Source organism: Papio anubis, chromosome 14 (assembly GCF_008728515.1).
Source record: "Papio anubis isolate 15944 chromosome 14, Panubis1.0, whole genome shotgun sequence".
Taxonomy (NCBI): Eukaryota; Metazoa; Chordata; class Mammalia; order Primates; family Cercopithecidae; genus Papio; species Papio anubis.
Genome location: NC_044989.1, coordinates 47,003,205 through 47,026,271, shown reverse-complemented (window position 1 = coordinate 47,026,271; position 23,067 = coordinate 47,003,205). Strand labels below are relative to the sequence as shown.

Below are 23,067 nucleotides of genomic sequence, written 5' to 3'. Positions count from 1 at the left end.
CATGCACCACCACGCCTGGCTAATTTTTGTATTTTTAGTAGAGACGGGATTTCACCATGTTGGTCAGGCTGGTCTTGAACTCCTGACCTCAGGTGATCCACTGGCCTTGGCCTTCCAAAGTGCTGGGATTACAGGTGTGAGCCACCGTGCCCGGCCAGGAAAGGTGTCTTAAGCTTTCCAATTCTTAATCCTGGAAGAGTTTGGAAATTATAATAGAGTAATAGAAAGAAAGGCTATGGTACTATAGTAATCACAAAAACAAAAACCAAAAACATACAATTTGGCATCTTTATTCTTGTTCCTTAAAAAAAATCTAGGCTGGGCATGATGGCTCACACCTGTAATCCCAGCACATTGGGAGGCCAAGGTGGGCAGATCACGAGGTCAGGAGATCGAGACCATCCTGGCTAACACGGTGAAACTCTATCTCTACTAAAAATACAAAACATTAGCCGGGCGTGGTGGCGGGCACCTGTAGTCCCAGCTACTCGGGAGGCTGAGGCAGGAGAATGGCATGAACCTGGGAAACAGAGTTTGCACTGAGCCGAGATTGCGCCACTGCAGTCCAGCTTGGGTGACAGAGCGAGACTCTGTCTCAAAAAAAAAAAAAACAAACAAAAAACTAAAGCAGTGTATGACACTTTACAAATAAATTCTTTTAAGACTACAATATCAACAGGCACACTGTCTAGTTCAGTAACTACAAATCAACATTAGAAGAAATGGAAAAACCTAAACTTAAAATTCAATTGGTTTTGTCACATTATGATAGCAGAAAACTCTGGCTGATCTTGAACTTTGACTAGTTATTTTTGTCATAAACTCTTATATTTTCAAGAAGTTGACTAGGAATAAGAGAATAACAGAGAATAAACTTTCTTAGAATGAACTGTAGGTCTTCCCATTAGTTTCTCACAGAAAGGGCTCTTGACTAATGGAAACACAACATAGAAAATTAATGTCCATGATATCATAAAATGTACTTTCAGATGATTTAATTCTTTATTAAAAGCACACTGTCAGGCACATATGAAGTTTGCATGGTAGTTGGCATCTATTATAATAAAATGTATTAGACAGAACTGTTAAATCTCAGCAAAGTCTATTTTAGAACACGGCCTCCTCTGTCTTGCAAAAATCTTTCTCGTAAGCCTTTTTATGAGGTTTATGCCATTTGAACTTCACGTGCCTTGTTATCATTTATTCTTCTTCTTAAATTAAGATTTCAGTTCCTTGCCCATAGTCCTGTTAATACAGCCGAATTCCTGCCATATTCTTGGTGACTCCATTGTCTTTGTAGATGTTCTCTTCCAATATCCTAGCCCCTTTCTATCCTGGTTTCTTCTCATTTATTTTAAAGTTAGTTTTTATTTTTACCTAATTCACATATTTGTAGTTTGAAGGTCAAATACCACCACAAGACTCTTAACAAAAAATAGCACCACCACCCACCATGTGACTACTAGAAAATTTAAAAGTAACATGTGACTCAGGTTACATTTGTATTGAACATTACTGATGTACAGCAAGGGCCGGCAAACCAAAGTCTGAAGGCCAAATCTGGCCCCTGGCCTGTTTTTGAAAGGATCCCCGCTCAGAAAAATTTTTACATTTTTAAAGGGATTAAAAAAACATACACACACAAAGAACATTTGACAGAGACCACATGTAGTCTGCAAAGCCTAAAATATTTTCTATTTAGCCCCTTTCAGAAAAAGTTTACTGACCCTACTCTACCTATTTGAGATAAACCACATCACTCTAGACACTAGAAGAGCCGTATTCAAGAAGTTCAAGAATTTAACTCTTCTCTGTTTATAAATTTTGTAGCTATCTAAAGATACTTCTCTGACAAGCAAATTATACCCAAAAAATAACTTTTAAAAAGTTACCTAACCTAAAACCACTCATCTCTTTATATAGCTCTTTATAAGTTGTATGAATTAGTATGATATGCAGAAAACATCTGCACTTGCCAAGGCACAAAAGGCAGTTTCTAACACTGAACCCTCCGGTTCAGTTTCACAGAGCATGAAATTTAGTTATTTCTGTATTCTTATTCTGGAGCATGTTATCAGATTGTGTCTCACTCCATGGAGAAAGACAGTTGATTTTTCTTGACATGTGAAATGTGATGTGGGCAGTTTTAATATCAGGAAGGAAAAAATACTGACAGTAATTCATAGACTAGTCGACATAACAATCAGGAAGGCATTTCAACTATCTTGGTATTAACAATGTCAGATTCAAAGCTCTTTTGTTTGTTTTGTTAAATTTTTAGAAATGTGTTTAGGACAGAGCTGAAACCCTTTGAAATCTAAATTACAACTCTATTACTTTATGGTTTTATATAAAATTATACAGGGCTAAAAAAAGTGTAAAATTTCAATTGCACTGATTCTAGAATAAAAGTTTATCATCCATTACAATCTCTTAGATTTCTATACATGCTTAGCTATTTGAAAACTATCCAAAGCAAATTTCTAAAAAGTTATTCTTTCCCCCAAAGGATAATAATTTAAAACTGATTTTATAATGCTTTTGGAAGTTAAATAGCTTTTGTTGAAAAATTATATTTAACTGGATAAGCTACAAATTAGAATTATGGAAAATTAGGTCAAATTCCATCACTACATAAATTTACATATATAAAAATGAAATAGTACAGTCAATGGCCCTTCTTAATGCCAAGTAGTATCTATTATAAAATTTACACAAAACAAAATAATTGAAATAGTTCCCAGGAGTTTATTTCAATGGGACTTAACCCATGCTTTATGAGAAATAAATTAAGTTTAATGTGCTTTAAGAATACAGTGAGAGAGAACTATTAAACTTACATAATTATAACAGTTATATTCTTAAAATATACAGTTATAACATAACAGTTATATTCTTAACGTTGAATGCCATAAAGAGGAAGAATGTGACAACTCAAATCCTTCCTCTTCTTCAGTCTATCTAGACTTCTTAGCCATAACACCTTTCCATTAGAAAGTCCTTCAGTTACAGTAACAAAAATTGGGACAGGTAGACTGATTAAAAGTATTTCTGTATCAAATTCAGGCACAAGAGGCAGTTTAGGAGACAAGTTCTGATTGATATTTTGGTGGCATTTCGATAATTTTTAGAAAAAGAGAATACATTTGACAGTAAAACTGACCCAGAATTTCAGGAATGTGTGGCTGTCATAGCTATAGCTTCTTAAAAGAATCTAAGAATCACCTGGCTTTTTAAACATGATTTATTTTTGATTGTTATTTACACATCATATTGTGACATGATCAATTATTATCTAATTGGATGGCCATTTATCCTTTATACTGTTATTTAATATTAGGTTGAACTATATAAAATTGCTATTTTGTGGGTAAAACATAAACATATAATTCAACCTCAGAGTTACACTATTACAGTGTACATAATTTGTTAATGCAGTAGACCATGTACACTCAAAAAAAAAGGCAAGCCCTCTAATCTAGTATACCCAGACACTTCTGGTTCCTAGCAGTGAGTTACACTTTTAGTTGTGTTTGGTTCCAAACCTGTTCATACCATTTATATTATTGTAACTGTGTGATTTAATTAAATGTTAAGTAACGTAATGACGTATGGAAGAGTGGGGAGTTTTATAAAGTTAAATGACTCTGAAATACTCAATAAAAGTGAAATACTTACGCTGCTGAATTAGGTATAGGCCAAGAAAATAGTTCAAAGAAATGGAAAAAATATTGCAAAGATCTATAAGGATTCTAAACTAAGAATTCATCTGAAGAGCCTAAATTATTGTTCTACTTAAAAAACCCAAACTGGAATCTTACATGATACATTATGGGTATGGCTTCCCCAACACAGGTAATATGGATCTACAACAAGTAGACCTACTCTGAAAGAAAAGACCTTGGCTCCTTCAGAGGTGTTTGAACTGGAGCAACCCCATCTTGAATAGGGCCTGGGTAAAATGAGGCTGAGACCTACTGGGCTGCATTCCTAGGAGGTTAGGCATTCTAAGTCACAGGATAAGACAGGAGGCTGGCACAAGATACAGGTCACAAAGACCCTTGATAAAACACGATTGTGGTAAGGAAACCAGCTAAAACCCACCAAAACAAGATGACAACCGAAGTAACCTCTGGTTGTCCTCACTGCTCATTATACATTAATTATAATGCATTAGCATGTTAAAAGACACTCCCACCAGCACCATGACAGTTTATAAATGCCAGGGCAATGTCGGGAAGTTACCTTACATGGTCTAAAAAGGGGAGGAACCCTCAGTTCCAGGAATTGCCCACCCCGTTCCTGGAAAACTCATGAATAACCCACCCCTGTTTAGCATATAATCAAGAAATACCATAAGTATACTCAGTCAAGCAGCCCATGCTGCTGCTCTGCCTATGGAGTAACCATTATTTTATTCCTTTGCTTTCTTAATAAACTTGCTTTCTCTTTTCTATATTGACTCACCCTGAATTCTTTCTTGTGCAAGGTCCAAGAACCCTCTCTTGGGGTCTGGATCAAACCCCTTTCCAATAACAGCTCCTTAATCAAAAGACTGGCAAATGAACATAATTATATTCTTAAAATTAGAATAAACTAAGGTATGTATCCCTTCTATGATTTATTGCTTTATTAGACTTTATAGACAACTAGTTCTGACTGAATCAGATAAGAGGCCTCCTTCAACAATCATAATTAAAATTTATAGTAGTAGTACCAGGATTGAGTAGCAAGTAACAAAGTCCTAAAGATAACAGGGAAACGTGACCTAGTTTCAGGGTTGGGGAGCAAGGAAGACTTTTCTGAGGAGGTGATATTTCAAAATTTTATCCTGAAGGATAAGAAGAATCAGGACAATGTTCTATAGGCAGAGGGAGTAGCATTTGCAAAGGCCCTGAAGCAGGAATGAGCATGGCATGAACAATGGCTGAAGTTAACACAACCCAGTGAGTGAGGGGAAGTGTGTCAAGATGAAGTTGGAGAGGTAGGCCTCATAATCCGTGATAAGAGAGCAAGGGTGGATGCTGATATGGCACTGAAGACTACCGCAGGAGTCCAAGTAAGCACCCGACTAGGATGGTGACAGTAGAGATGGCTATGAGATGTTCAGATGTCAAATCTATAGGATTGAAGATCAATTGAAAATGAGAAATGAGGAGAGACTGATGTCGCAAATGACACTAGGAGTCTAGCTTAGGCAAATAGATGAATAGAGATGCTGTTTCAGAGAGAGAAAACATGAAATAAAACAGTTTTGTCAGGTAGGGGTTTGAAGAGAGTCAACAAATTGAATTTTTAAAATGTTGCTGTTGTGACTGTCATGGAGATATGTAAGTAAATGCTAATTAGTCCGTTAGTATACATTCATACAATGGAGCACTAGGTAGCAGAAATGATCAACTACAGCTACCTGCATCAATATAAAATGTAACACTCAAATCATAATGCTTAGAGGAAGAAATTATAAGAGATGAATATATCCATTATGAAACAATTTACCTTTTAAACAAGCAAATCCCCAAATATATTGTTTAGGTATACATACATATATAATAAAGATACAAAAGCAAGGGGATGTCAGCAAAGTTAGGATAATGGTTGCCTATTACGGGGAAGGGTAGAGAATTAGAAGAGGCACTCAGAGGCTTCTAAAACAGCAGTCCCCAACCTTTTTGGCACCAGGGACTGGTTTCATGGAAGAAGGTTTCAGGATGAAACTGTTCCACCTCGTATCATCAGGCATTAGTTAAGATTCTCATAAGGAACATGCAACCTAGATCCCCTGTGCGCAGCTCACAACACGGATGAATCCTATGAGCATCTAATGCTGCCGCTGATTGGACAAGGAGATAGAGCTCAGGTGGTAATGCTCACTTGCTGAAAAAAAACATAGATTAAAAAACAACAACAACAACAAAACACTGAACTACATAGGTTTCTCTAATGTGGTGCAGGGCTCAGCAAACATTTTCTCTAAAGGGCCAGACAGTAAATGTTTTTTTTTTTTTTTTTTTTTATTATTATTATACTTTAAGTTCTAGGGTACATGTGCATAACGTGCAGGTTTGTTACATATGTATACTTGTGCCATGTTGGTGTGCTGCACCCATCAACTCGTCAGCACCCATCAACTCGTCATTTACATCAGGCTTAACTTCCAATGCAATCCCTCCCCCCTCCCCCCTCCCCATGATAGGCCCCGGTGTGTGATGTTCCCCTTCCCGAGTCCAAGTGATCTCATTGTTCAGTTCCCACCTATGAGTGAGAACATGCGGTGTTTGGTTTTCTGTTCTTGCGATAGTTTGCTAAGAATGATGGTTTCCAGCTGCATCCATGTCCCTACAAAGGACACAAACTCACCCTTTTTTATGGCTGCATAGTATTCCATGGTGTATATGTGCCACATTTTCTTAATCCAGTCTGTCACTGATGGACATTTGGGTTGATTCCAATTCTTTGCTATTGTGAATAGTGCCGCAATAAACATACGTGTGCATGTGTCTTTATAGCAGCATGATTTATAATCCTTTGGGTATATACCCAGTAATGGGATGGCTGGGTCATATGGTACATCTAGTTCTAGATCTTTGAGGAATCGCCATACTGTTTTCCATAATGGTTGAACTAGTTTACAATCCCACCAACAGTGTAAAAGTGTTCCTATTTCTCCACATCGGGCCACACAGTCTCTATGGCAACTACTGAACTCTGCCACTGTGGCCTGAATGCAGCCATAGGCGACATGCAAGTGAATAAGCATAGCTGCATGTCAATATAACTTTACTTATGGTCAGTGAAACTTAAATTTCATATAATTTTCCCTTGTCACAAAATATTATTCTTCTGATTTTCATTAACCATTTAAAAATGTAAAATCCATTCTTAGTTCATGGTGGGCTGTACAAAAACAAGTGGTGGGCTAGATTTTGCTCATTCGCCATAGTTTGCCAACCCCTGATGTACTACATAAAACATTTAAGATTATGTTTGCCAAATCTAACAGTCATTCTATGGAACAGTTTGAAGATCAGTACTCTAAGAAGATGATCTTAAGTGCATAAAGTAAATGGATGATCAGTAGGGCATAAAGTGATAAAATAGAAAACTTTCTTAGAAAAATAGTACACACACAGAATAACTAAAATACTCCAGAAATACTTTTAAAAATCTAACCCTCATTTTAAGTCTCACCACCTAGAGATAATCACTGTTAATATTTTGGTGAGTATCTTTTCACATGTTCTCTTTTATGCAAAACCTGTACATAATCTTCTCTTACAATAACAATTAAAAAAAAACTCTTCCATGTCTGTGTCTACATTCCTTTTTATTTCTTATAAAGTGTATTTTGTTTTTAAGTAAACTATGTCAGAGATGGAATCAGGCTAGCAAAAGAGATAAACCTCTGGCAATTACATTTTTTAACAGTAAATCTAAGAGTCTTTGAAGTAAGTAATCAAAGAAATAAAACTCTGGAAAAAAGCTGAATCTTGAAAAAAGAGAGTAATAATGATTATAGTAATGGCTGTGATGACAATTTACATTACTGGGGGCTAACAATGTACCAGACTCTGACATAAGCATTTTACTTCTCCCAACAACCCTACGAGTAATAATCATCTCAATTTTATAGATGTAGAAACCCATACATCTGAGAGATTAATAACAACTTGGACTTCAATTTCTTCTATTATTATTTAGTCTATTCAGCTTCTCTCCTCTTTAGTCAATTTTAAAATTGTATATTAATTCTTCTAAGTCCAAGTACTATAGTGTCATTAAGTTGTTTAAAACTTCAGAGAATACATCATTTCCATATTTTGAATTATTGGAGACCATAAAAAGATGGAATATATCTCAAATTATTATACAAACTCAGCATCACTCCAACATGAAAATTTGACAGAGGTAGCACATGCAGACTCAAAAGAAAATTTCTAGCTTATTCCATTTTAATTGTAATGAAACAATACTCTGACCAAAAGAATCTCAAGTATATTCATGGGCCTACCAACAATGTTTTGGTATCTCTACTCTATATGCCTATCAACTATTAAACCCACAACCCTTTGTGTAGGCCTGTATACCACTCAGAAATGTTCTGGTACTATTGTAACAAATGGTTCTATATTAATAAGTTCTACTGCTTCTCTGAATACTACTTTTAATTATATGGTCAGTTAAGAATGTATTTTGTAGTCATATGCCTAATTTCAAGGGATGGAGTTTAATAAGTTCTTATATTTTTCTCTGTACATTAATATAGTGGTCCATTTTTAAAAAGAAGACACAGAACCAAATTAAGAGTCATGTGTTATATAGTCCCTACAACCCTACTCTCCAAAAAAGACAATTTTAGGGCTATTTCTTTTTCTAATTAAAAAAAAAAAAAGTATTTAATTTTACATTTCCAGTTCCTAAGTTTTATCCATCCACACAATTCTAACTTCTAGTATCATGTAGGAGGACGCACCAGGCCTAGCAGAAATCCTATTCTTAAGCCCAAATCTCTTGTAAGATACTGCCTATGCTTTGCTTAGGGCACCAGAATGAAAAGCGGACAGACAATGAAATAATCAAACACTTGGGAGGCAGGAGCAGAAAGGATGAATTCCAGTATTACCATTTAAGAATGCTAGAACCTTGAATGTCTTTCTTCGTATTTCTGAACCTAAATTTGCCCCTTGGTACAATGAGGATAACATCTACCTTATGGTTTGGATGTGACGATAGAAATAATATACATAAAATGCTTGGCTCGTAGGAGACCCTCAAAAGACAGAGAGGTTTTAAAAATGTTACCAGCATCTAGCATCTAGCATCTTCAGCTTTTCTCTCTTTTAAAAATTATCTAGCATCTTCAGCTTTTCTCTCTTTTAAAAAACACTTCTTTCAGTTCTTCTGGATCATGCCACAAATGTCATTTTCCTATGTACAGTATCTGCCACAGTGAAAGTTCTATCCATGACTCCAACTTTCATATCATAGCCTAAGAAACGCTATGGAGATTTTCTTATATAATATATCTTATATAATATACTAACAAATATACCATTCATTGAAATGTTTCTTATTTGGCCAGCATTACTGGCAGACTGGTATAACACAAATAACATAAGCCTTAGATTTAGCAGGACCTAAAATCAAATTCAAGCTCTCGCTAGCTGTGTAAGAGACCTAAGTCTTGGCCTTTCCAGGATAACATGACATAAGGTAAGAACAACTAAGCATATATAATAGCGCCTCAAAAATGATAGCTTCTGATATACAACCAATCCAAAGCATGTTAATTCATGTTAGTGACAGTAGCAAAAAGTAAGGCTATTTTATGCTTAGGGAAAGATTATTGCTGAGTCAGTTCTGCATTGATATCCCACCTCCAGGGAGACTACTTCTGTTAGCAAACCAACTTAGTAAAGTAAATAACATTTTACTCAGCTTTATAACCAAATGTGACTAGTACTGTCAGCACTGCCTCTACTGATCATGCTTACTACAGCACAGGGCATCAATGCTTCCTACAAATCTCCCTTAACATAAAAGGTAGTTAAATATAAACAAAAAATCCAACAAAGTAAAACAACTCTCAGTTGAGGAATTTAGTAGATAGCTTAATCCAGCAAAGAGTCTCTGATTGGGGGAACTACTTAACAGTGAGCTCATTATGATCCTGCTAATAATTTACAAATAATATTCAGTTACCAATGGTAAGTGAGCAAATGGAATCTGCACCACTTCCTTCTCTAGGGAGGATAACCATTTTATAACCCCAGCAGTTTAAATCAAGTATCACAAGAAATACAAAGACTCTAAGGACTAAAATAAAATAATGTTTTGATAATAACAACTTTTTTACTTTTTATCTAAAACTGTTTAGACTACATTTACTAATCTTTAACAAACTTAAAGATATTACTATCTCCTATGCCAACTTTTAGCTCTAAAAAAAAACTAATGGAAAATAATTTGACAACTTGTAATGAATCCAAGAAAGGAAAAAAAAAGAAAGAAACCAATCAGGACAATGTGCACCCCTTTTTGGATCTACCTTCCCTGACACCATAAAAAAAAGGAAAATTTGTCCGGACACAGTGGCTCATGCTTACAATCCCAACACTTTTGGAGGCCAAGGCAGGAGGATCACTTGAGCCCAGGAGTTTAAGATCAGCCTGAGCAACACAGAGAGACCTTGTTTCTACAAAAAATTTTCCAAAATTAGCCAGGCCAGGTGGCACGCATCTGTGGTCCCAGCGACTCAGGAGGCTGAGGTGGGAGGATTGCTGGAACCTGGGAGGCTGAGGCTGCAGTGAGCCAAGATCGCACCACTGCACAACAGCCTGGGTGACAGAGTGAGACTATGTCTCAAAAAAAAAAAATAAAAAAAAATAAAAGAAAAGAGAAAAGACAATAATGGAAACATCTTAAAATTAGTCTTTAGAAGGATATTTGAGAAGGGTATCAGGAGAAGTAAAGGCAAATAAGGATAACTTTTAATCATGTAAGAAAACAAATGTAAAGAGAAGCATGTTGAACAAAATCAACTAGAAACTTCAAGTAATACAGTTTAGTTTTGGTTTTACCAATTAGCATGTAACATACAAATTTAGTTTTTAGAATTAGGACAATCAAGAAATCTTTAGTTTATTAACAACTAAAATTAAACATAACCTATCAAAAGCTGAGAAGCTGAAAAGATTTTTAAAATATTCATTTTAACATTTGCTGAGTACCACATGTGGTCAACATGATGATAAAGTTCAAGCTCTCAGATGTGAATATTTAAAGCTCTTTCTCTGTGTCTATTTACTCTAAATTCACCTTCGATTTAAGCAAACTATTTGCTAGATACCAAGCGCATACTTAGAAACTGCAAATTAGAAGGGGTGGGGATGTGGTAATAGAGGAGCACTACATGTAAGTACAATGACCACAGCAAGAGAAGACCAAAGAAACCTTAAAAAGTGTAACAGTCCAGGGCCACAGACTACATGGACACATTATGCAAGAATAAAAAAGGGAACACATGGAGACATAAAGATTTAAAAGATAAAAGACCAGTTGGGCACAGTGGCTCATGCCTGTAATTCTTAGCACTTTGGGAGGCCAAGGCAGGCAGATCACTTGAGCCCAGGAGTTTGAGACCAGCCTGGGCAACAAGGCAAAACCCTACTTCTATATACAAAAGTTAGCCAGGTGTGGTGGTGTGTGCGTGTGGTCCCAGTTACTCTGGAGGCTGAGGTGGGAGGATCACTTGAGCCCAGGAGGTCAAGGCTGCAGTGAGTTGTGTCTGCACCACTGCACTCCAGCCTGGCCAACAGAGCAAAACCCTGTCTCAAAAAAAAAAAAAAAAAGTAAGAGACCAAGACCACTAAGCAAATAAATTTAAAAACTAAGAAGAAATGACTAGATTTTTAGAAAAACATAAATTACCAAAACTGACTGAAGAAGAAATTAAAAATCAAAAGCCGTTAAAGACTTTGAAACAGTAATTAAAATCCTTGCTGAAGGAAAACGCCAGCCTATGCAAAGTGTTCCAGGCAGAAGAAACAATCCTGTCTAGCAACCTTGATGTGTAATCACTGATGGCCAGAACAAGAGATCAAAAGACATGCAACAGCCAGCTCAATAAGGCAAGAAAAAGGAATAAAGTCATGCAAATTGGAAGAGAAAATAAAACTCCATTTTCTGATGACACAATTGTCTACACAGAAAACCCTAAGGAATCTTAAGAAAGAAAAGTAAATTTTGCAGTTTAGTAGGGTCACAGGATATAAGATCAACACACAAAAATCAATTACATAACTATATGCCATACTAACAACAAACATGTAGAAACCAAAATTAAAAGAGATGCAACAAAAAAATGTAAAGGAGACAGGCTGATGGGATATTTCTTTTCTTTTTTTTTTTTTTGAGACAGCATCTCGCTCTGTCACCCAGGCTGGAGTGCAGTGGCGTGATCTCAGCTCACTGCAAGCTCTGCCTCCCAGGTTCACGCCATTCTCCTGCCTCAGCCTCCCGAATAGCTGGGACTACAGGCGCCCGCCACCACGCCCAGCTAATGTTTTGTATTTTTAGTAGAGACAGGGTTTCACCGTGTTAGCCAGGATGGTCTCCATCTCCTGAACTCGTGATCCGCTCGCCTTGGCCTCCCAAAGTGCTGGGATTACAGGCGTGAACCACCGCGCCTGGCCCTGATGGAATATTGCTATACTCCAAAGGAGAAGATTCAAATGGCAAGAGAGAAAACATGCTAGATATCCTAGAGTTACCACTGTCTTTGTACTTACTCTGGGGAGTGGTGAATAATAAGAATGTGGGTCTATAGTCTACTTCACAGCCATATCAGGCCTATCCCTCCTCTCTATTTCCACTGCCCCCTAACAGGTTCAGTCTTCATCATTTGCATGGATGAATCAGATGCCTAAAGAGTCTACCTTTCTCCACTCTCACTCCCTTCTGGAGCATCCTTCATAATACTGATCCCAGGATTTCAAGCATCAAAGAAAAAAAAAAAATCAAAGTGCTCTGTGTCTGGCTACTTCCTCCACCCTTTAAAAACTGGGAAGAAAAAGTACAGCAAAACAACAGTTAAGGGTACTATAATTTAGGAATATTAAGATAATATAGCTGGAATTATGCCATCTGGAGAATGAAGGTGATCAAATGGTTGTTTTTACATATACAGAGACTCTTTCTTTAAAAAGAGGAATTCTGACTGACCACTCTTTGATCCTTCTAAAGACCAAAGACAAAGAAACTCTCAGGAAAAAATTAACTTTCAAATGATTAAAAATGTAAACAAACAACCAAAAGAGATTTGTGAAGAGTCTTTCACGGGAAATGTTAAAGAGGATAAACAACGCTCTGTCTCTAGCCAGCCCAGGTAGTCCTTCCTCTACACGCAACTCAATTAACCTCAAAGAGCTGTGATTTTTCTTTTAATATCAGAATTTTTAAAATAAGCAGAGTATTCCACAAATGGAATCAAGTTATTTAAGGTCTAACATAGCGTAACAGTTACAACTAATTTTGATCATACTACTCTCCAATTAAATTAAAGTAAAATCCTAATGTATAATACTGAGTTATTTAAATAGTCTCATACTCCATAGCTGGACATGTTTTTGATCAGGTACAAATTTATGTTCAATTTGAACAATGTAAATGCAGTGTCAGATACAAAAATATGTAATCAAAGAAATGCTGTTCTTCCAACACAAACTTTCCCTTTCCTGTCTCCCCCTAAAATAACTTCCTACACAGTTTAAGGTATAGTCATTTCCCATAAACATGGCTTGAGATTGAGACTTCTTTTGCAGATAAAGAAAAGGAGGTTTAAACAGTCTCAAACATAAACTGAGTAGTTTAAAGCAGAATTCTCAATATTCTTTGATAAGGATGTAGTGCTTCATTAATATCCCCAAAATTCTTAGACATTCTCTGAGATGTGAAATGAATTAACACTTACTATTAACTTAAACAGTTCGCATCATAATTGTTTGAAGTGTAGTGGGTAAAAACCCTTTCTCATTGCTTGCAGGTCAATCCTGGAAATCCACTTAAATGGGATGATTCTACATCTTGTTATATAGATTTTCTAATTTTCACAACAAAATGTAAAACTTTCCAGGGGAAATACTTAGATCTAATATGGATGAACCATTCCACAACTATTTTCCAAGTACTAAATAGAAATCACAAATACACGTAAAATAAAATCAGGTCAAAAATCTTGATTACGGCAGGGGATGGCGGCTCATGCACGTAATCCCTGCACTTTGGGAGGCCGAGGTGGGTGGATCACCTGAGGTCATGAGTTCAAGACCAGCCTGACTAACATGGTAAAACCCCATTTCTACTAAAAATACAAAAAATTAGTGGGCATGGGGGTGCATGCCTGTAATCCCAGCTACTCGGGAGGCTGAGGCAGGAGAATCGCTTGAACCTGGGAGGTGGAGGTTGCAGTAAGCCAAGCTTGCACCATTGCACTCCAGCTTGGGCAACAAGAGCAAAATTCCCTCTCAAAAAAAAAAAAAAAAAAAATCTTGATTATTATTTTGAAATAACTAGTTTGGGACTATCTCACCACCCACACTGATTTTCTATGTTCTACCCATTATCAAATTACTTCACCAGAAATATATATATATGTGGTTTGTATTATTTTGGCTCCCTACACAAATACTATACCAGAATTACAACTTAATGTTATGCTCTCAACTTCTTAAGAGTGTATCAAATAAGTGGTCTTGTATTATTCCAGGTTCTATAAAAATGGTATCAAAGGGCTAGGTGCAGTGGCTCATGCCTGTAATCCCAGAACTCTGGGAGGCAGAGGTGGCTGGACCACTTGAGGTCAGCAGTTCATGACCAGCCTGACCAACATGGTGAAACCCCATCTCTACTAAAAATACAAAAGTTAGCCGGGTGTGGTGGCGCACGCCTGTAATCCCAGCTACTCAGAGGCTGAGGGAGGAGAATCGCTTGATCCCGGAAGGAGGAGGTTGCAGTGAGCTGAGATTGCACCACTGCACTCTAGCCTGGGCAATAGAGTGAGACTCCTTCTCAAAAAAAAAAAGGTATCAAAGACATCACCCCTGATATAAACACCTACACAAAAATTTCCTCTTTGACTTTACTGCCAAGGTTTCTCTTTAAAAAACTGATATGCTTCCTTTATGCAGAAAATTGAGAAAAATACAACTCATTGTGTTTCTCCTTTTTCTCCTATTACCAACAGAAAATACAAATGGAAGGCCTTTGCTTAAATTTCTGATATATTTGGAGATGCTCCCCAGTTCCTTGTATGACTTTTAATCAATCATCATTATACTAAATATTCGAGTATACGTATGTTTGCCAGAAGCATATGAACCATCCTGAGTAGGGGTTGGGTAAAATGAGGCTGAGACCTACTGGGCTGTATTCCTAGACAGTGAAGGCATTCTAAGTCACAGGATGAGATAGGAGGTCAGCACAAAATACAGGTCATAAAGACCTTGCTGATAACAGACTGCATTACAGAAGCCAGCCAAAACCCCCGAAAACCAAGAAGGCCACAAGAGTGACCTCTGGTTATCCTCACTGTTACACTCCCATCAGCACCATGACAGTTTACAAATGCCATGGTAAAGTCAGGAAGCTACCCTATATGGTCTAAAAAGTGGAGGCATGAATAATCCACCCCTTGTTTAGCGTATCATTAAGAAATAACCATAAAAATGGGCAACCAGCAGCTCACGGGGCCACTCTATGGAACAGCCATTCTTTTATTCCTTTACTTTCCTAATAAACTTGCTTTCACTTTACTCTATGGACCCACCCTGAATTCTTCCTTGCGCGAGATCCAAGAACCTTCTCTTGGGGGTCTGGATCGGGACCCCTTTCCTGTAACATGTTGATTATATACACACACACATATATATATAAAATAGAGATATATATATATGTGTGTGTGCCTATATATATAAAATAAATACAAATTTTATATGGTGGTGGGCAGATATATATATAGTGGAGGGAGGGAGGAAGTAGACGAAAAACTTATAAAAAGTGAACAGTCAAGTTTTCTGAAACTAAAAAACTATACTTTGGGGCCTAAAATTGAGTAATCTCAAATGTTCCCATAAGATGAATGGGTAAGAATTTCAACGGATTGTAAAAACATAAACCTACCATTAAAATGTAGTAAACAGGCTGGGCGCGGCAGCTCATGCCTGTAATCCCAGCACTTTGGGAGGCCGAGGTGGGCAGATCACAAGGTCAAGAGTTCGAGACTAGCCTGGCCATCATGGTGAAACCCCGCGTCTCTACTAAAAATACAAAAATTAGCCAGGTGTAGTGACGTGCACCTGTAATGCGCGATACTCGGGAGGCTGAGGCAGGAGAATCACTTAAACCTGGGAGGCGGAGGATGCGGTGAGCAGAGACCGTGCCACTGCACTCCAGCCTGGGTGACAGAGTGAGACTCTGTCTCAAAAAAAAAAAAAAAAAAAAAAAGTAGTAAACATAGAAAAACTTATGATTTCTCAAATAAGAGATGAGAAGGCCTATTTAAGCAAAATGCTGAAGCAATAAACCAAAAGACAATGATCAAAAGACTAAATGACATAAAATTTAAGACTTCTGTATACCAAAAATGTCATAAACAAAGGTAAGTGATAAGCTGAATAAAACATTTTCAACATGACATATGGAGATGACATATGACAATATGTTGTCATATGCTGAAAATTAATATATGTAATTTATAAGAAAAAGATATGCCAGACGCAGTGGTATGCGCCTATAGACCAGCTACTAAGAAGGTGGGAGTGGCGGTGGGGGTGTGGAGAGGATGCTTGCTTGAGCCCAGGACTTCAAAGTCCAGCCTGGGCAACAAAGCAAGACCTGTCTCTATTTAAAAAAGAAAACAAGACAAAGAAAATGGTAAAACACAACAACTCAATTAAAAAACAGCAAAGGATATCTCCAGAATAATCACAAATCAGATGTATACTTGGCCAGTAAATATATGGAAAAAAGGTCATTCTTGGAATTTGTCAAAGACATCCAAATTAAAATGTGATACAAGATTTATCACTAACCAAACTGGCAAAGTCTGCTTTTATTTCTTTTACATTTTAATGGTACTATCTAGCATGGGTATTGAGAAAGTAGCACTGTCACACACTAATGTGAGAGCATAGATCCACATGACATTTCAAAAAGGAAACTGTATATTATGTACCAAAGCTTTAAAACTATGCACATCTTTCTATCCAAGGCTTCACAATTAGAAATTTATTCCAAGAACATAATCAGATAAGGATACAGATTTATATGCAGGAAATATTCATCATAGCATTAGTTATATTAGGAAAAAATTGGCAATAATCATATTGCTCAGTGAACAGAGGACTGGTTAAATAAATTCTGGTGCCTTTATATGCTGGAATAATAGACATAAAAAACCATGTTTCTGGAGCATTTAATATTCTGGAAATGTTCATGATATTAAATAAAAATGGTTATAAAACAGTACAACTAAATAGACCGTAACACACATATACACCACAAACATTTTTAAAAAATATATAGTTAGGAAATAACACTGTGGTTATCTCTGGATAGTTCCTATTTATTGTAATTTCATTTTTTTTTCTTTTTTGTACTTTCAAAATATTAAATCCAATTATTTTTAAAATGCTATTTAAAAAGGAAATAGATCTTGGGGCCAGGTGCGGTGGCTCATGCCTGTAATCCCGGCACTTTGGGATTTGTAAAAATACAAAAATTAGCTCAGCATGGTGGCGCACACCTGTAATCCCAGCTACTCGGACACTGGAGTAAAAGAATTGCTTGAACCTGGGAGGCAGAGGTTGCAGTGAGCTGAGATCATGCCACTGCACTCCAGCCTGGGTGGCAGAGCAAGACTCCATTTCAAATAAATAAAAAGGAAGTCAATCTTGAAAAAGATCAATCTAATTTCATATTATAAACTCAAAGATACATGCAAAATGCAGAAGAAATGGATGATGAAATATTTTTAAAACTTTTTAAAGATGAAGCAACAGTGAAGAAGTAAAGACACAAATAAATGGTGGATTAGAGGGGCAGAGAACACAATCAATGGAGAAAGGAATCACAAATACAGGTCTCCACTCAAGCCAGTGTGACTTTCTCAAACAGTATTGGGAGTAAGTGGTAAGTAATACAACTAATGAATTTCAACTCATTTATGAGTCTCTTCTGGTTGCAAGGTTCTGACACACTAAGGGTAGACAAATGTAGGTGTGTATGGCTGAGGAAGGATCCTGATTAATAAGCATGGATTTGATAGTCAGAAGTCCAAGAACAAAATCAGTAACACAAGTGGGTCTGGGCCTCAAGAATACTGGGACTGAGAATGGGTGTGGTTCCAGGTCTGCCCTAGGAGGCAGCAAGAGGAGCAGTAGGCAATGGCAGATCCTCATCCTAGAACTTTGGTTCTTACTGGCACCCAGCAACTCCCTGGGTATCAGCTTTAGATATGTGATTTGCCTCCAGCCACCAGCTGTATCTCTGCTTCTAGACTCTGTATTCTTCTACCTCATAGGTGCCACTTTCTCATACCTTTTGCTAATTCTTGGTCTATCACAGGCCCCTCCTATCTCTTTCTCTTGATTTTTCAAATTCTGCTTCCAATACTTAACTGCCTATCTCTATTTCTTTTTGTGAGTTTTATGATACGCATCATGTGTATCCTTACAGTAACCAGCACTCTACCTTGTTTATCTGGAGTACATCCAGACAGAAAATTAAAAGCAAAAGCAATAGTTCTTTAACCAAATATAGCCAATTGTAAGGCCTGTCAGAACCTGATTGGTTAAGCTCATTCCCATTTGGAGACAACTTTCTGTGCTAGTCCACCTGGTTGGGCAGTGTCCGACCAATCACTGGTGACTTTAATTTGGATACCCATGCCAGTCCAATCACCTATTGCCAGGTAAGGTAAGGTCTTTCACGATCTAAAGCACAGCTACCTTGGTTTACTCCCTCAGTGAATGTTCTCCTTAGACATGACTGTAGGAATAGCAGGCACTGAAATTCCTCAGTGACAGAATGCAATAACAAAAGGTCTTATCCAGTACTTCATAACTCATGTTCCCTAGAATTCTAGTATATCACATGATATTAAGAAGTATTCTACAAATAAAGGTATCCATTTGAATACGTTAATACCTTCGTTCTCTGAGAGAGGTGATCCTCCTGGGCATTATTTCAACTGGTCACAGCTGCGTTTTTCAGTGTTATAAAGTAGAGCAGAATACATATATTATATTGATACAATGGAATAGTATATGCACAATGGATTAGAGAAATAAAAATATACACATGAATACTGACATGTATACCTATGTGTGTAGACATGTGTACAAGAGAGGCAAAACTAAACTGTACCATTTAGGGATGCACATGTAGATGGTAAAAGTTTAAAGAGAAAGAAAAAATGATGTTCACAAAAGAATATAGTTACTTTTGGGGGATGGGATGCGGTGGGGACAGATGGAGTTTGACTGGGGAAGGGCACACAGCAGGCTTCTGGTTCACTGGCAATATTCTATTTCTTAATCTGGGTAGCAAATATGCTTTATAATTACTCATTAAACTGCCCCTTTATAATATATTCATTCTTTTATATATGGGTTACATTTTACTACAGAAAAGGAGAATAACCAAAAAGCAGCATACACAAGAGAGACAACAAAGAAAGCAGAAAGTAGTACTGTACTTGTACTTGGAGGCACTCACAAAGTGTTACTAACAACCACCTCAGGTATCCTTCAGTGAAACCCCAATAATAGTCCACCCCTACACAAGACTATTATTTCTAATTATATTACCTTTCTAATTATCATTCCTGTAAGATATTACTTCTTAGGACAATTTACAATCCAATAACAATGGATATAGTCTTCTGCCAAGTTTTTTTTTCTCTTTTAACTCTATATGGTTATATATGTTTTGCTATTTACAAAAAGAGTCATTCTGAGAGAGAAAGCCACAAATAAAATTTGGCACAGTCAATCCAACTAAATATTCCACCAAAGAAAAACATGAAACATCCACTTTCTACTGGTACATTACCTCAAATGTTGTAAAATTAAACGTGTTAAATAATTCAATAATTTACAATAATGAAGAATATAATGTCATACCAAGGATATGTTTATTCTAAGATGTTGCTCCTTAAAGAATCTGAGTTCTTATCCTGGTTCTGCATCTTTCTTACTGCTAGCAAGATGCAGCTTACTACCTTTCTTATTTCACTGTATGGGGAAAAAACTTCAGTTTCCTGGATGTGATTGATGAACTTCATCTATTTAACCATCCTAGTTCCTTCAAGTGAAATGATGCTAATGGGGAAAAAATTTTATTTGACTTAAAGATTTTTAAACATATACATAGAAGCTATGAGAACATATGTTCCTGCCTTTACAGTTATAAACAAGTATTCTCTAGGACCAATTTTCACCTCCTCAAATACAACTGGATGTGTATGGGAAACACACTTCTAGTCCATACATTCAACACACTCTTTAGTCCACTAACAGCCTAAAAGTCTGTTCCAATCTGGCTATTCTCCACTGCACCTCAAATTAACTATATCCAAAATTAACAATATGTCTCCCCAGGTTTGTACTTGAAATGTCATTTACCAGGTTTGTACTTGATTTCTTGGGAAAATCTTAGAGTATCTTACTCTTCCTCCACTTAATACCACCATATTTAATGCTACCTAGTTCAACAGTTTCTTTTTTCAAGATGTCCCTCCAATGTACCTTTTCTGTCTACTTTCACCGCCAGAAACTTTGTCCAGATTTCTTTTGTCCCATTCCTAGATTTCTACAACACCTTAGTCTCTCTTCGGTCTTCCTGAACTCATAATACTGCCAGATTCCATTTCTTTTAGGAACATTCAACAGTTGGAGCATCTTGCGCCTCGCATTCACTCATTACCACCCATAATCAGGCCCTGCTTTATCCAAACTAATTTCTCCTTACTCTGAAATACCTCCCTTAGTTGGTCCTCTACCATTCAATTCTATTTTTAACATCTACATCAAGTTCAAATGTCTCCCTGTTGATTTCTCTAAAAGGGTTTACAGTTAATACCACAATTTGTTCTCATCTTTTCAGATCATTTCAAGCATATCAATTTTATCTCTACAACTGTAAGATTCTAAAGATAAAAAATGGTCTTATATTGCTTCTTAAAACCCAAAGCACATAGGAGAGGGATGGAAATTTACATCCCAATATTTTTTTTTCTTTTAGAAAAGACAGAAAGTATCAGAGCCAAGGTACTATATTCTATTCTGTTGCTTTGATCTTGGCTCAGGTAACTGATTATACCAACAGCTGGTGTGTGAGTTGGCCAGTAAAGCATGACTCACCATTTTGCCAAACAATCAGCTTCAATGGGAAAGCGTCTATGAAATTCTGTTTAAACCACTGGATATGTATTCCATGTAAATGCATGAATTATTTGAAATCTTTATCAGATAATTTTAATAGAAGAATTTGACTGCTAATTTGGGCTATGTGCCCATTAGGATACAGATCCCAAATCAGAATTTTCTAGGCATCAGGCAAAGTACTAGCAATCAAGCATCCAAAAATAATTACTGTCACCAAACTGATAATAATCAGTTATCAGATTGCTATCTGATAATAAAAGTCACGCAGTAAGAATGGAGTTAATTTTTCTTACTCTACCCATTAATAATCTTTTTCTCTTCAATACCAGATGAATTTTATAAAAGCAAAACCATCAAGCTACAGCTATATTTCTTCTCACTCCAGTCATGATAAAATCTTCATAGTTCAAAAGAACAGAAATTCACAGATTGTATTGTCCTGTGTCTCTCACCAAATAATTAAGAGACTCTTAAAATTTAGTCTTTTATTGTGAAAGGCCACTGTATTTCTCTAATTCCACTCTTGGATCTAATTTTAAGATTTGACACCTAGATAACATTCTTCATAACTTTCTTAGTTTACATTTCAGAAGCTAAGATTAGGAGAGGCGATAAATTACTTGCTAGAAAAATAAGTTCTCAATATAGGTGAGCGTACTTTTCTTAAATTGCCTTTTAAGAAGCTATGTGAGTACAGGTTGAGCATCCCTAAATCAAAAAATCCGAAATTCAAAATGCCCCAAACTCTGAAACTTTCTGGGTGCCTACATAATGCTCAAAGGAAATGTTCATTGGAACATTTCAAATATCCACATTAGGGATGCTCAACTGGTAAGCATAATGCAAATACTTAAAAAAAAATCTGAAATCCAAAACACTTCTGGTCCAAGCATTTCAGATAAGGGATATCAACCTGTATGTGGCTTGTGTTTGTGGGTAATAGGTGTTTGGGGGTAGCACAACAACCCAAGCATCCATCAACATATGCATGGACAAACCAAATGTGGTACATACGTAATGGAATATTATTCAGCCTTAAATAGGGAGGATATTCTAACACATGCTACAACATGGATGAACCTTGAAGACACTGTGCTAAGTGGAATAAACCAGTCACAAAAGGGCAAATACTGATGATTCTTCTCATGAGGTTCCTAGAGTAGTAAATTCATAGAGACAGAAAGTAGAATGGTAGTTTCCAGGGGCTGGGGGGAGGAGGAAATGAGGTTAGTTTTTAATGAGTAGAGAGTCTCAGTTGGGGAAGATGAAAAAGTTCTGCCGATAGATGGTGATGATGGTTGCACAAGAACGTGAATGTGCTTAATGCCACTGAACTATACCCTTAAAAATGGTTAAAATGAGCCAGGTGTGGTGACTCACACCTGTCATCCCAGCATTTTGGGAGGCCAAGGCAGGAGGATCACTTGGGCCCAGGAGTTCAAGGCCAGTTCGGGTAATATAGTGAAGCCTTATTTTTACAAAAAAAGTTAAAAATTAGCTGGGCATGGTGGCACACACCTACAATCCCAGCTACTTGGGAAGTCAAGGCAGGAGGACAAATTGGGCCCAGGAAGTTGAGGCTGCAGTGAGCAATGATGGCACCAGTGCACTTCAGCCTGAGCCAGAGAGAGAGACTGTGTCTCAAAAGAGGGAGGGAGAGAGAGGGAAAGAGAGCTAGAGAAGGGGAGAGAAGGGAACGGTGGGGGGGAGAGAGAAATTGTTAAAATGGCAAATTTTGTTATGTATATTTTACTACAATAATAAAAAAAGTATAACACAGAGAATCATATTATCTTTTAAATAACCCTATGTTCTATGTGGTCAATTTTGAGGCATGCCCTCTACTATTGACTGTGTCTATTCTTTTCACATAAGGGAAAAAACAGGAAAAAAATTAAGTATAAGAAAAGACATCAATGTCTACATAAGCAATTACTTTTGTACACATGGGTATTTAAATACTGCCATCTGCTTATGTCTGATATTTTTGCTGTACTCTTCCCAAATGTCTTTATCCATTCATTCAACAAGTATGAGCAGGGACTATGTGCTAAACTTTATGTAAAGTGCTAGAGATAAAAAGATGAAAAACACAGTCTCTGATAAGTCCAGAATCCAGCAG

At 36.8% G+C, this 23,067-nt stretch overlaps 1 protein-coding gene across 6 annotated transcripts in view; it reads right to left on the bottom strand.

The window, feature by feature from the left end:
- The window catches only part of SOCS5 (suppressor of cytokine signaling 5), a 162,859-nt gene that overhangs the window by 103,532 nt on the left and 36,260 nt on the right, over positions 1–23,067 (bottom strand). The gene's annotated exons all lie outside the window — the stretch shown is intronic.